This window comes from Leuresthes tenuis, unplaced genomic scaffold, assembly GCF_036924035.1.
Source record: "Leuresthes tenuis unplaced genomic scaffold, fLeuTen1.0.hap1 SCAF_21, whole genome shotgun sequence".
In the NCBI taxonomy this organism is placed as follows: Eukaryota; Metazoa; Chordata; class Actinopteri; order Atheriniformes; family Atherinopsidae; genus Leuresthes; species Leuresthes tenuis.
This window is the reverse complement of record NW_027325375.1, coordinates 16,306,282-16,320,240: the sequence shown is the minus strand read 5'-3', so window position 1 is coordinate 16,320,240 and position 13,959 is coordinate 16,306,282. Positions and strand designations below refer to the sequence as shown.

Genomic DNA, 13,959 nt, shown 5'->3' with positions numbered 1-13,959 from the left:
CTAAAATAATTTCCTTTCTCAATTCAGAAATGTGTGTGTGTAAGTCACAACACCCGTGACACCAAAACGGCTTTCTTTTCTCTCTTTTCTCTACACTCTGCACTGTGAGCACACACACCAAATCTGAAAGGCTTTTTTCTCTCTTTTCTACATTATGGACTGTGGGGACACAAAACCGCTCTCTCTTTTTTTTTGATTGTGTGCCAGGGCGTTGTCTCACGTATTAGATTATGCTTAAGATACGTATGGGTTTATCAGTCACATCAGAATCCATACATACTGATCCTCCCGTAATAAATTGGTCGGATCTTATCAAACACACTTTGTTTCTTGTGACAATCAAGTCAGCGAAACAGCGTATACACGTCAAGACCCTGAATCAAGTTTGCCACAAGAACTCATAAGTTTGGCAGTATTGCTCTGCCGTCAGCAATCATATACCCATTTTATTTTCGTGAGACATGTGCAGGCACCTGTTCATCTACTGTTCTATCACTATGAATTAGTTTATCTATTATCAATAAGGATACTTCTACAACTACTATCAAAGTATGTCCGGACTTCTTATGTTGTCAGTTGCTACATATGAATAAGTGGGTAGCTACTGACAAGCATTAAGCATGTCACACAGCCCAAACATATAACATTTCAGGACACACCACACAGTTAACAACCACAGTGAAGCGTGTCAAAGCCCAAACAAGTAACATTCAACAGGACACTTACACAACACATTCAAATCAAACAGTCAGACAACATACAAGAACATATACCCCAGCCGGCATTGCTCCCTGCCTATTTTCCTACAGCTCACTATGTGTGTGCACACCTTTATTCACAAACTCTTCAACATATACCCTTTTACCGAAGCTGCTAAAGCTCGATTGGCCGAATACCCTTAGATCCTATTTTGGTGAATTTGACATCTGCCTTACATGTAACAGATTAGCGGTTTAGCAGTTTTAATTTAATTTGAGTGAAGGAATTCATTTTATAGCAAAATCCGAAATCATGAAGAACTCATGAAAGTAAGCTTATTCTCGGATTCCTGAAACTTTAGATTTGCTCTTTCTTTTACTGCAAAGTACAACGTTGGTTTTTTTGTTTAAATCTTTCTAGACATGGTAAATATGAAGGACAAAGCAGTTTTAACATAGTTTGTGTGAAGGAATTCATTTTATAGATAAAATCCCAAGAGTCTGCTGAGAAAAGAGAGTGAATGCAAAGTAGACTTTAACACGGCTCTGGGAGCGAGCCAAGTGTGGGCTAACCGGGAGAATTGCTTGAAAGAAACGCGACACCGAATGAGCAGTCAGAACAAAGCCTCAATACGGTGTTCCCGTGGTGTTTTTGTTGCTGCCTTGTCTTTTGCACAGAGTAAAAGACAAGGCAGCCATCAAATAGGGCCCGATTGTTCCGACTTGGTCAGCTGAGGAGCAAGGGGGGGAGCAAGGGTCTCAACCAAGCAAAGCTCACCATGGGGAAGGTGGCTATGCCAACTAGCCTGATGCCCTGCTCCCGCAGTGACGGATAATCGTACTCTGGTTTCTCTTCATAACGTACAAGTCTTTCGCCTTTTACTAAAGACTTCCGTGGAGACCAGCACTAATGAGTTGTTTCTATTTTTGACAGGCTTTACCTTTGCGGGTGAAGCCCTTTCTGTCTGTGCAAAAGAACTCTTGTTACTGTGCTGAGTGACTTCTCTGAGTAGAGTTGCCTTACTTGCTGCGACTGTGCCGATGTTCGAAGCTTGAGTGCAAAGTTGTTGCTTGAATGGTGCTCGCTGGAGCGTGTGGGAGTGCAAAGTTATACCATTTAAAAGGGCTGAAGAGTGCTCAGTGCCTTGCCCTAAAGGCCGAGAAGCGATAACTGTCCACTGGTTCACGTCCGAGGGCCCTTCCTGGCACAATGCGCACTTGTAGCGGTGTTCTTTTTATGGCTATAGGTGGCCAGAGTGTCACTTTGCACCTCCGCCCACCCGCTGCACTTTTAAATGATATAACTTTGCACTCCCGCACGATCCAGCAAGCACTGCTGCTGCTTGGACCTTTTTTTCGTGTGACTCCTTCATCCGAGCGAGCACAGAGGCGATGCTTCTTTGTGGCTGTGTCTTTGGCCTGCCGCCTCCACCTGCAGCCTCTTGGGCTGTTGCTACTGCCATCTGGATCACAGCCACGGGGGAATCTGTTTGTGCCTTCTTACCAGCAAGTTTCTTGAGGTCCATATGGCGTCTTTGATGGCGGCCAGGATGAGCCACTATTTGACAAATTCCTCTCTCCTGAGGTTCTGATTTTGACTCACCCCATAAAGCACCAGTTGTGCTGACAGGACCTCTCTTGCTGGTAAGTACGGGAAATTTAAGGAGTCGGCTGTTGCCCACAAGTCCACAGCAGCACTGCACTCCCAGAAGAGATGCCTCACCGTCTCAGGCGCGCCACAACCTGGACGGGGGCAGGTGGCCGTCGCCGACATACCCCTGGAGTGCATGACAGATCTGTCTGGGAGAATCTCGTGAGCTACCATCCATGACAAATCCCAAAGTCTGTTCGGAAGAGCTGAAAGGTTCACAATGCGCCAAACTGTTGAGGGCTCGCCAATAGTGAGCCCACGCACTGGACTCACTGGGGCCCGCTCCTGCACAACAGAGACCAAAGATGGTTTAAAAATGTCTTTATAAAAGCATAACTTTCTGTTAGATTAAAAGACACAGGTACTTTCAGGTCTGATGGTAAAAGTCGTAGTCTTCTCAAGTAGGCCCCCATCCAGAATCTTGCCATTGCAGCTGCCGCTGGGTTTTTGGATTGGTTAATTGCACACTTTAATTGGACAGAGGTAAAGAGACTTCCTAAAAACAATACAGATCTGGTACTGCTTTCCCTCCTTTCACTTTTGGCTTCTTCAGTACTTCCCTCCTCAACCTTTCCCATTTGGAGTTGAAACTTCATCAGAAGTGAAGAAATAAATGAATGCCTATCAACAAATGTGGGATCTAAACTCTAGTGCTTCCTCTAAAATAATTTCCTTTCTCAATTCAGAAATGTGTGTGTGTGTAAGTCACAACACCCGTGACAGCATAAAGACAGAACTGGCAAGCAACAGCAGAGGTAAAATAACTGTTAATTAAAATCTTGCCTTCTTGTCAGTCCTCTGAGTCCCCAAAACCCTAGTTGTTTCCTTATTTTCCCCACAATATCTGGCCATTTTTTTTTCCTTTTCCTTCTGTATCAAATTTGATCCCTAGTATTTTTTGGTCTCTGTGGGCAATTGTCAGGGGGAGTCCAGTCACCTCTGATTCTGTCCATGATCCGTAAAATTTGGTTTGTGTCTTTTCTTTGTTTATTTTTGCCCCTGATCCCTTGGCGTACCAGTCAGTGACATCGAAAGTTATATTTATAGATAAAATATCTGTACACAATATGTTAATGTCATCCATGTATAGGACACATTTAGCTACCAAGCCTGCACTGCCTGGGATTACAACTCCTTTAATCTGTCGATCATTTCTCAAGATCTGTGCTAAAGGCTCGATGCAACACACATACAAGAGAGCAGATAATGGGCATCCTTGCCGAACACCGCACTTCACTTTCACTGCATCAGTCAGGTGACCATTTATGACGAACCTACTGCTTATATCTTGGTACAGTAATCCCACACATGTCGTCAGTCTTTGAGGGAAACCCACCTTTTGCAACACCTGAAAGAGATATTGATGCGAGACCCGATCAAAAGCTTTTTCAAAGTCTAAATTTAAGATGACAAGCCGGGTGTTTCTGTCTCTAGCGTAATCAATGATGTCTCGAATCAGTACGAGGCTGTTGATGAGTTGTCTCCCTGAGATGGCACAAGCCCGGTCTGGGTGAATTAAGATGCTTAAGATACGTATGGGTTTATCAGTCACATCAGAATCCATACATACTGATCCTCCCGTAATAAATTGGTCGGATCTTATCAAACACACTTTGTTTCTTGTGACAATCAAGTCAGCGAAACAGCGTATACACGTCAAGACCCTGAATCAAGTTTGCCACAAGAACTCATAAGTTTGGCAGTATTGCTCTGCCGTCAGCAATCATATACCCATTTTATTTTCGTGAGACATGTGCAGGCACCTGTTCATCTACTGTTCTATCACTATGAATTAGTTTATCTATTATCAATAAGGATACTTCTACAACTACTATCAAAGTATGTCCGGACTTCTTATGTTGTCAGTTGCTACATATGAATAAGTGGGTAGCTACTGACAAGCATTAAGCATGTCACACAGCCCAAACATATAACATTTCAGGACACACCACACAGTTAACAACCACAGTGAAGCGTGTCAAAGCCCAAACAAGTAACATTCAACAGGACACTTACACAACACATTCAAATCAAACAGTCAGACAACATACAAGAACATATACCCCAGCCGGCATTGCTCCCTGCCTATTTTCCTACAGCTCACTATGTGTGTGCACACCTTTATTCACAAACTCTTCAACATATACCCTTTTACCGAAGCTGCTAAAGCTCGATTGGCCGAATACCCTTAGATCCTATTTTGGTGAATTTGACATCTGCCTTACATGTAACAGATTAGCGGTTTAGCAGTTTTAATTTAATTTGAGTGAAGGAATTCATTTTATAGCAAAATCCGAAATCATGAAGAACTCATGAAAGTAAGCTTATTCTCGGATTCCTGAAACTTTAGATTTGCTCTTTCTTTTACTGCAAAGTACAACGTTGGTTTTTTTGTTTAAATCTTTCTAGACATGGTAAATATGAAGGACAAAGCAGTTTTAACATAGTTTGTGTGAAGGAATTCATTTTATAGATAAAATCCCAAGAGTCTGCTGAGAAAAGAGAGTGAATGCAAAGTAGACTTTAACACGGCTCTGGGAGCGAGCCAAGTGTGGGCTAACCGGGAGAATTGCTTGAAAGAAACGCGACACCGAATGAGCAGTCAGAACAAAGCCTCAATACGGTGTTCCCGTGGTGTTTTTGTTGCTGCCTTGTCTTTTGCACAGAGTAAAAGACAAGGCAGCCATCAAATAGGGCCCGATTGTTCCGACTTGGTCAGCTGAGGAGCAAGGGGGGGAGCAAGGGTCTCAACCAAGCAAAGCTCACCATGGGGAAGGTGGCTATGCCAACTAGCCTGATGCCCTGCTCCCGCAGTGACGGATAATCGTACTCTGGTTTCTCTTCATAACGTACAAGTCTTTCGCCTTTTACTAAAGACTTCCGTGGAGACCAGCACTAATGAGTTGTTTCTATTTTTGACAGGCTTTACCTTTGCGGGTGAAGCCCTTTCTGTCTGTGCAAAAGAACTCTTGTTACTGTGCTGAGTGACTTCTCTGAGTAGAGTTGCCTTACTTGCTGCGACTGTGCCGATGTTCGAAGCTTGAGTGCAAAGTTGTTGCTTGAATGGTGCTCGCTGGAGCGTGTGGGAGTGCAAAGTTATACCATTTAAAAGGGCTGAAGAGTGCTCAGTGCCTTGCCCTAAAGGCCGAGAAGCGATAACTGTCCACTGGTTCACGTCCGAGGGCCCTTCCTGGCACAATGCGCACTTGTAGCGGTGTTCTTTTTATGGCTATAGGTGGCCAGAGTGTCACTTTGCACCTCCGCCCACCCGCTGCACTTTTAAATGATATAACTTTGCACTCCCGCACGATCCAGCAAGCACTGCTGCTGCTTGGACCTTTTTTTCGTGTGACTCCTTCATCCGAGCGAGCACAGAGGCGATGCTTCTTTGTGGCTGTGTCTTTGGCCTGCCGCCTCCACCTGCAGCCTCTTGGGCTGTTGCTACTGCCATCTGGATCACAGCCACGGGGGAATCTGTTTGTGCCTTCTTACCAGCAAGTTTCTTGAGGTCCATATGGCGTCTTTGATGGCGGCCAGGATGAGCCACTATTTGACAAATTCCTCTCTCCTGAGGTTCTGATTTTGACTCACCCCATAAAGCACCAGTTGTGCTGACAGGACTTCTCTTGCTGGTAAGTACGGGAAATTTAAGGAGTCGGCTGTTGCCCACAAGTCCACAGCAGCACTGCACTCCCAGAAGAGATGCCTCACCGTCTCAGGCGCGCCACAACCTGGACGGGGGCAGGTGGCCGTCGCCGACATACCCCTGGAGTGCATGACAGATCTGTCTGGGAGAATCTCGTGAGCTACCATCCATGACAAATCCCAAAGTCTGTTCGGAAGAGCTGAAAGGTTCACAATGCGCCAAACTGTTGAGGGCTCGCCAATAGTGAGCCCACGCACTGGACTCACTGGGGCCCGCTCCTGCACAACAGAGACCAAAGATGGTTTAAAAATGTCTTTATAAAAGCATAACTTTCTGTTAGATTAAAAGACACAGGTACTTTCAGGTCTGATGGTAAAAGTCGTAGTCTTCTCAAGTAGGCCCCCATCCAGAATCTTGCCATTGCAGCTGCCGCTGGGTTTTTGGATTGGTTAATTGCACACTTTAATTGGACAGAGGTAAAGAGACTTCCTAAAAACAATACAGATCTGGTACTGCTTTCCCTCCTTTCACTTTTGGCTTCTTCAGTACTTCCCTCCTCAACCTTTCCCATTTGGAGTTGAAACTTCATCAGAAGTGAAGAAATAAATGAATGCCTATCAACAAATGTGGGATCTAAACTCTAGTGCTTCCTCTAAAATAATTTCCTTTCTCAATTCAGAAATGTGTGTGTGTGTAAGTCACAACACCCGTGACAGCATAAAGACAGAACTGGCAAGCAACAGCAGAGGTAAAATAACTGTTAATTAAAATCTTGCCTTCTTGTCAGTCCTCTGAGTCCCCAAAACCCTAGTTGTTTCCTTATTTTCCCCACAATATCTGGCCATTTTTTTTTCCTTTTCCTTCTGTATCAAATTTGATCCCTAGTATTTTTTGGTCTCTGTGGGCAATTGTCAGGGGGAGTCCAGTCACCTCTGATTCTGTCCATGATCCGTAAAATTTGGTTTGTGTCTTTTCTTTGTTTATTTTTGCCCCTGATCCCTTGGCGTACCAGTCAGTGACATCGAAAGTTATATTTATAGATAAAATATCTGTACACAATATGTTAATGTCATCCATGTATAGGACACATTTAGCTACCAAGCCTGCACTGCCTGGGATTACAACTCCTTTAATCTGTCGATCATTTCTCAAGATCTGTGCTAAAGGCTCGATGCAACACACATACAAGAGAGCAGATAATGGGCATCCTTGCCGAACACCGCACTTCACTTTCACTGCATCAGTCAGGTGACCATTTATGACGAACCTACTGCTTATATCTTGGTACAGTAATCCCACACATGTCGTCAGTCTTTGAGGGAAACCCACCTTTTGCAACACCTGAAAGAGATATTGATGCGAGACCCGATCAAAAGCTTTTTCAAAGTCTAAATTTAAGATGACAAGCCGGGTGTTTCTGTCTCTAGCGTAATCAATGATGTCTCGAATCAGTACGAGGCTGTTGGTGAGTTGTCTCCCTGAGATGGCACAAGCCCGGTCTGGGTGAATTACCTCCTCTAAAACAAAGGACATCCGTGTCGCTAAAACCTTGCTAAAAAGTTTACAGTCAAAGTTTAAAAGTGTGATGGGCCTCCAATTCTTTAGGTCAGTCTTATCATTTTTTTTATAAAGTAGAGTCACTATTCCCACTCTAAATCTGTCAGGCAGTCGGTCGAGTTTTTCAAAATCTTTAAAAACATCTAAAATGTCTGATGATAAAAGGTCCCAAAAGGTCAGATAGAATTCTGCAGGAAGCCCGTCTAAACCTGGAGCTCGACTTCTCTTAAAACCTGTTAGGCATTTTTTTAACTTTTACGGTTTTGTCAACGAATTTAAAAATTTCTGCCGATGTTTCCAAGTGCACTGGTTTCTCTTTCTACATGTTACTATAAAAGGTATGTACAGTTTCAATCATCTCTTGTGTGGATTTTGTTAAAAACCCATCTTCTCTTTTTAGATTTTGAATACACTCCTTTTTATTTATAACTTTCTTAAAAAGTACCGTGTGCATTTTTCACCTTCCTCAATTTCCTGCTCCCTGCTTCTTGCAAAAATTCCTTTACTCTTTATTTCTGCTAAAACTGACATTTCCTTTTTGACATCTTTGATTTCTTCATTAAAGTCTATGCCACACTGATTTAGTTTAAAGTAGCGCTGTAAGCGTTTCTGTAGTCCCATCATACATCTATTCTCTTTCCTTTTTTTACATTTACCTTGCTGTTTAAAAAAAGTCTGGGGCGTTTCCTTCACCATTTCCCACCATTGTGCATGTGTTTCGTAGAGGTCTTGAAGGGTCTGCCACTCTTTATAACATTCCTTGTACTGACTGTCTATGATTTCATCCTCCAACAGGGAACAGTTGTGTTTCCACAGACCACTTCTTACCGTCACACCAGAAGGGGGTGAAAGGGTGCAGGAGAGCATAAGGTGGTCTGAAAAGAAAACAGGGGTTAATCTAACATCAGTGGGTGGGCAATCTCTAGTAAAGAAATAATCAATGCGAGAGGCTCTAGTGCCATCATGACTAAACCAGGTGAAGCCCTCCTCTCTGGGATGCATGGTTTTAAAACAGTCAGTAAGCTTAAAATCCCTGAAGTATGCCCTGAAGTAAAATCGAAGTCTTATCCACTTTAAAATCTCCCCCTGCTCTTTTTCTATCTTTCCTGCTCAAGATACAGTTAAAATCCCCTCCTACAACTAAAGGTACTTGCCCTAGCATGTAAAGCTGTATATCTTCTAAAAGGTCATACCTGTCATTTTTTCCATTGAAACCATAAATATTTAAGAGGTTAAAGTCTTGCCCCATAAAATTCAAGTGTGCTAAAAGTGCCCATCCGTCTCTCACCACTGTGCTACCTTTCACCAGAACATGCGGATTTTTAATTAGAATGGCCACACCATCATTTTTATTTTTATTTGAGCCACTCCATATCGATAAATGGGGCCACATTTCCTCCCATTGTCTATGGTTTTTTTAAAAAGGTAGTCCACATTCTTGTATTAAAAACACATCTGATTTTATGGAGTCTAAGAAGGATAAAATACTCTGGGCTCTTGTCTTTGATTTCACACTTCTCACATTTAGTGTTGAGAAGGTGAGAACCATTAAAAGGATAAAGGAAAGTAGGTATGTCATTTTCGTTTTTCTAAGTTATCAAAACAAATTACACACTCAGGTTATTACTTGGGAAACTAGTTCTTCCTCCATTTCTTTAGGTGAAAAGTGAGTAGGGTGATCTATATTTCCTTTTCTCTGACGTAATGTTGCATTTAACTTTGAGTCCCTGGGGGTTGATTGCAGAGCTAAAGTTAAAAAGGAGACCTCATTTAGTGAGTCGGAGGGGAAGACTCTAGGTTCTTCCACTGAAGAACTTTCTGAAAGGGACCTAACCCTTCCCCTCTTCTTTGATACCACTGGGGAATCAGAGGACAACTCAGATGCCATCCTCTTCGGCTGTTGACCTTCGGGGAGGTGAGTATCTTCACTAGACTCACCTGTCTGCTCTTCCTCCTCATTTAGCGTAGCTCCACCCTCTGCCTGTGAATTCTCACAGACTTCAGCACTGAGTGGTGAGGCCTCTACAGGCCCCTCCCCTTTTTGCTCCTCACTTCCAATCCAAGCTTTTGGCGGGAAGTTTGAATTTATTGGGTCAACCTCTTCACTTTGTTCACCAACTGCCACCTCTGGTCCTTCTCTTTGTTGGCTTGACTGTGGCTTTACAGTCTTTAATTTGTTGGCAAAAGATTTAGGGCAATCTTTGAAGAGGTGATTTAATTCTCCACAGAGATTACATTTCCTGCCATTTGGACACTCTCCAAAAGTGTGCCCAATTTCTCTGCACTTCCCACATATCACCTTGGTACAAGCCTCAACCAGGTGCCCATGCTCACCGCACTTGCGGCAGAGCTTGGGCTGCCCCTGGTAGTGGATGTAACCTCGGTTACCAGAGTGTCACTTTGCATCTCCGCCCACCCGCTGCACTGAGCACTCTTCAGCCCTTTTAAATGGTATAACTTTGCACTCCCGCACGCTCCAGCGAGCACCATTCAAGCAACAACTTTGCACTCCAGCTTCGAACATCGGCACAGTCGCAACAAGTAAGGCGACTCTACTCAGAGAAGTCACTCTGCACAGTAACAAGATTTCTTTTGCACAGACAGAAAGGGCCTGTCAAAAATAGAAACAACTCATTAGTGCTGCTCTCCACGGAAGTCTTTAGTAAAAGGCGAAAGACTTGTACGTTATGAAGAGAAACCAGAGTACGATTATCCGTCACTGCGGGAGCAGGGCATCAGGCTAGTTGGCATAGCCACCTTCCCCATGGTGAGCTTTGCTTGGTTGAGACACTTGCTCCCCCCTTGCTCCTCAGCTGACCAAGTCGGAACAATCGGGCCCTATTTGATGGCTGCCTTGTCTTTTACTCTGTGCAAAAGACAAGGCAGCAACAAAAACACCACGGGAACACCGTATTGAGGCTTTGTTCTGACTGCTCATTCGGTGTCGCGTTTCTTTCAAGCAATTCTCCCGGTTAGCCCACACTCTGCTCGCTCCCAGAGCCGTGTTAAAGTCTACTTTGCATTCACTCTCTTTTCTCAGCAGACTCTTGGGATTTTATCTATAAAATGAATTCCTTCACTCAAACTATGTTAAAACTGCTTTGTCCTTCATATTTACCATGTCTAGAAAGATTTAAACAAAAAAAACAACGTTGTACTTTGCAGTAAAAGAAAGAGCAATTCCAAAGTTTCAGGACTCCGAGAATAAGCTTACTTTCATGAGTTCTTCACGATTTCGGATTTTGCTATAAAATGAATTCCTTCACTCAAACTAAATTAAAACTGCTAAACCGCTAATCTGTTACATGTAAGGCAGATGTCAAATTCACCGAAATATGATCTAAGGGTATTCGGCCAATCGAGCTGTAGCAGCTTCGGTAAAAGAGTATAAGTTGAAGAGTTTGTGAATAAAGGCGTGCACACACATAGTGAGCTGTAGGAAAATAGGCAGGGAGCAATGCCGGCTGGGGTATATGTTCTTGTATGTTGTCTGACTGTTTGATTTGAATGTGTTGTGTAAGTGTCCTGTTGAATGTTACTTGTTTGGGCTTTGACACGCTTCACTGTGGTTGTTAACTGTGTGGTGTGTCCTGAAATGTTATATGTTTGGGCTGTGTGACATGCTTAATGCTTGTCAGTAGCTACCCACTTATTCATATATAGCAACTGACAACATAAGAAGTCCGGACATACTTTGATAGTAGTTGTAGAAGTATCCTTATTGATAATAGATAAACTAATTCATAGTGATAGAACAGTAGATGAACAGGTGCCTGCACATGTCTCACGAAAATAAAATGGGTATATGATTGCTGACGGCAGAGCAATACTGCCAAACTTATGAGTTCTTGTGGCAAACTTGATTCAGGGTCTTGACGTGTATACGCTGTTTCGCTGACTTGATTGTCACAAGAAACAAAGTGTGTTTGATAAGATCCGACCATTTTATTACGGGAGGATCAGTATGTATGGATTCTGATGTGACTGATAAACCCATTCGTATCTTAAGCATAATCTAATACGTGAGACAACGCCCTGGCACACAATCAAAAAAAAAAAGAGAGAGCGGTTTTGTGTCCCCACAGTCCATAATGTAGAAAAGAGAGAAAAAAGCCTTTCTGATTTTGTGTGTGTGCTCACAGTGTAGAGTGTAGAGAAAAGAGAGAAAAGAAAGCCGTTTTGGTGTCACGGGTGTTGTGACTTACACACACAAATTTCTGAATTGAGAAAGGAAATTATTTTAGAGGAAGCACTAGAGTTTAGATCCCACATTTGTTGATAGGCATTCATTTATTTCTTCACTTCTGATGAAGTTTCAACAATAAACAACAAACTTTGTATTATGAGAAAGAACCAGACTCATTCTTCAGGAATCCGAAAATAAGCTCTATTTTACGAGTTATGCACGAACTCGGATTCTCCTATAAAACGAATTCCTTAACTTAAACCAAGTTAAGACTGCTTTGTCCTTCATATTTATTCATGTCTAATCAAGTTTCAACGAAAAACAACGTTGTACTTTGTAGAATGAGAAAGAACTTCTTCAGCAATAAGCATCTCTCGACATATGACGAAGTACAGATTTTGCTAAAAAATTAATTCCTTCTATCAGCCTGACTTAAAACTGTTTGTCCTCTTTATTTATCCACTTCAAATCAATTGTTTTTATTGTTTCAACAATAAAAAAATTTTTGTAGTTTGAGAAAGAACAACTTAATCTTCAGCAATCAGTATAAAAAGAGGGTAAGAAAAGGTGCAAATGCCAACCATACATCACTAAAAGGTGGAGCGGAGGTATTCGGCTGCAAGTAGGTGTGAATGTCCAACCATAATTTGTAAAAAGCGGGTAAGAAAAAATTCGAATGCATGACTGTATATTAACAAAAGCGGGAGGAGAGGTCTTTGGATGAGAGTGGGTGAGAATTTCCAACCATAATCTATAAAATGCGGTGAAAAAAATGGTGTGAATGCCCCATTGAACACTAAAAGGTGGAGCGGAAGTGTTCGGCTGCAAGAAGGTGTGAATGTCCGACTACATTTGGTGAAAAGCAGGTGAAGCAAGGTCTGAATTCCCAACCTTACATCATCAAAAGCGAGATCAGAGGTGTTTGGCTGCAAGGAGGCCATAGTTTGCCAAAAGCGGGTAAGGTGCGAATGACCGACTAAATATCAACAAAAGTGGGGGCGGAGGTCTTCGGATGCAAGTGGGTGTGAATATCCCACCATACAAGTATGGTGGAGAGAAAGCTGTGAATAGCCGACCATAGTTTGCAAAAAGCGGGTGAGAAAAGAATGCGAATGTCCAACCATACATGATCAAAACAGGGAGCGGAGGTGTTGGCTGCGACAAGGTGTGAATGTCCACCCATAATTAATGAAAAGCGGGCAACAAGTAGGTTTGAATGCCCAACCATACACCATCAAATGCGGGAGCGGAGGTGTTCGGCTGTGAGTAGGTGTGAATGTCCAACCATATTTGCTGAAAAATGTGTTAGAAAAGGTAAGAATGCTGGACCATACATCATCAAAAGTGGGAGTGGTGGTGTTCGGCTGCAAGAAGGTGTAAAGTCCGACCGTGGTTTGTAAAAAGCGGGTATGAAAAGGTTCGAATGCCCGAATATACACCATCAAAAGCGGAAGCAGAAGTGTTCGGCTGCAAGAAGGTGTGAATGTCCGACCAAGTTTGTAAAAAGCAGTGAAAAGCGAGAATAAGCTTTTCATGGGTTCTGCATGTTTTGAGATTTTGCTTTAAAATGAATTTCTTCACTCAAACTATGTTAAAACTGATTTGTCCTTCATAGTTATCCATGTCTAAAAATGTTTGAAGCATAAACTTCCTCATATTACCCTGAATGAGAAAGAACCACACTTGTGATTAAGCCATTAAGAATGAGTTTATCAGTTCCTTTTGAGGAGTTCTGCATGATTTGGGATTTTGCTATTAAATAAATTCCTTTACTCAAACCGAGTGAAAACTGCTTTTACCTTCATATTTATCAATGTCTAGATCGACTTCAACAAAGAACAACATTGGATTTTGCAGTAGAATAAGTTTAAATCGATCTAGACATTGATAAATATGAAGGACAACGCAGTTTTAACTTGGTTTGAGTGATAGAATTCATTTTATACATAAAATCCCAAATCATACAGAACGTATGAAAAGAAGCTTATTCTCGGATTCCTGATCCTTCAGTGTTGCTCTTTCTTCTACTGCAAAATCCAATGTTGTTCTTTGTTGAAGTCGATCTAGACATTGATAAATATGAAGGACAAAGCAGTTTTCACTTGGTTTGAGTGAAGGAATTCATTTTATACATAAAATCCCAAATCATGCAGAACGTATGAAAATAAGCTTATTCTCGGATTGCTGATCCTTCAGTGTTGCTCTTTCTTCTACTGTAAAA

General features: G+C 42.4%; 3 non-coding genes across 3 annotated transcripts; 2 read left to right on the top strand and 1 right to left on the bottom strand.

Annotated features, from left to right (window-relative positions):
- Window positions 1–1,536: 1,536 nt before the first annotated feature.
- On the top strand, window positions 1,537–1,650 carry LOC140280716 (U5 spliceosomal RNA). Its single transcript, XR_011909647.1, has one exon. It is a non-coding gene; the product is annotated as a U5 spliceosomal RNA (small nuclear RNA).
- A 3,525-nt stretch (window positions 1,651–5,175) lies between these two features.
- On the top strand, window positions 5,176–5,289 carry LOC140280714 (U5 spliceosomal RNA). Its single transcript, XR_011909645.1, has one exon. It is a non-coding gene; the product is annotated as a U5 spliceosomal RNA (small nuclear RNA).
- Window positions 5,290–10,144: 4,855 nt separating this feature from the next.
- LOC140280573 (U5 spliceosomal RNA) lies at window positions 10,145–10,259 on the bottom strand. The gene has a single exon (XR_011909516.1). It is a non-coding gene; the product is annotated as a U5 spliceosomal RNA (small nuclear RNA).
- Window positions 10,260–13,959: the final 3,700 nt, after the last annotated feature.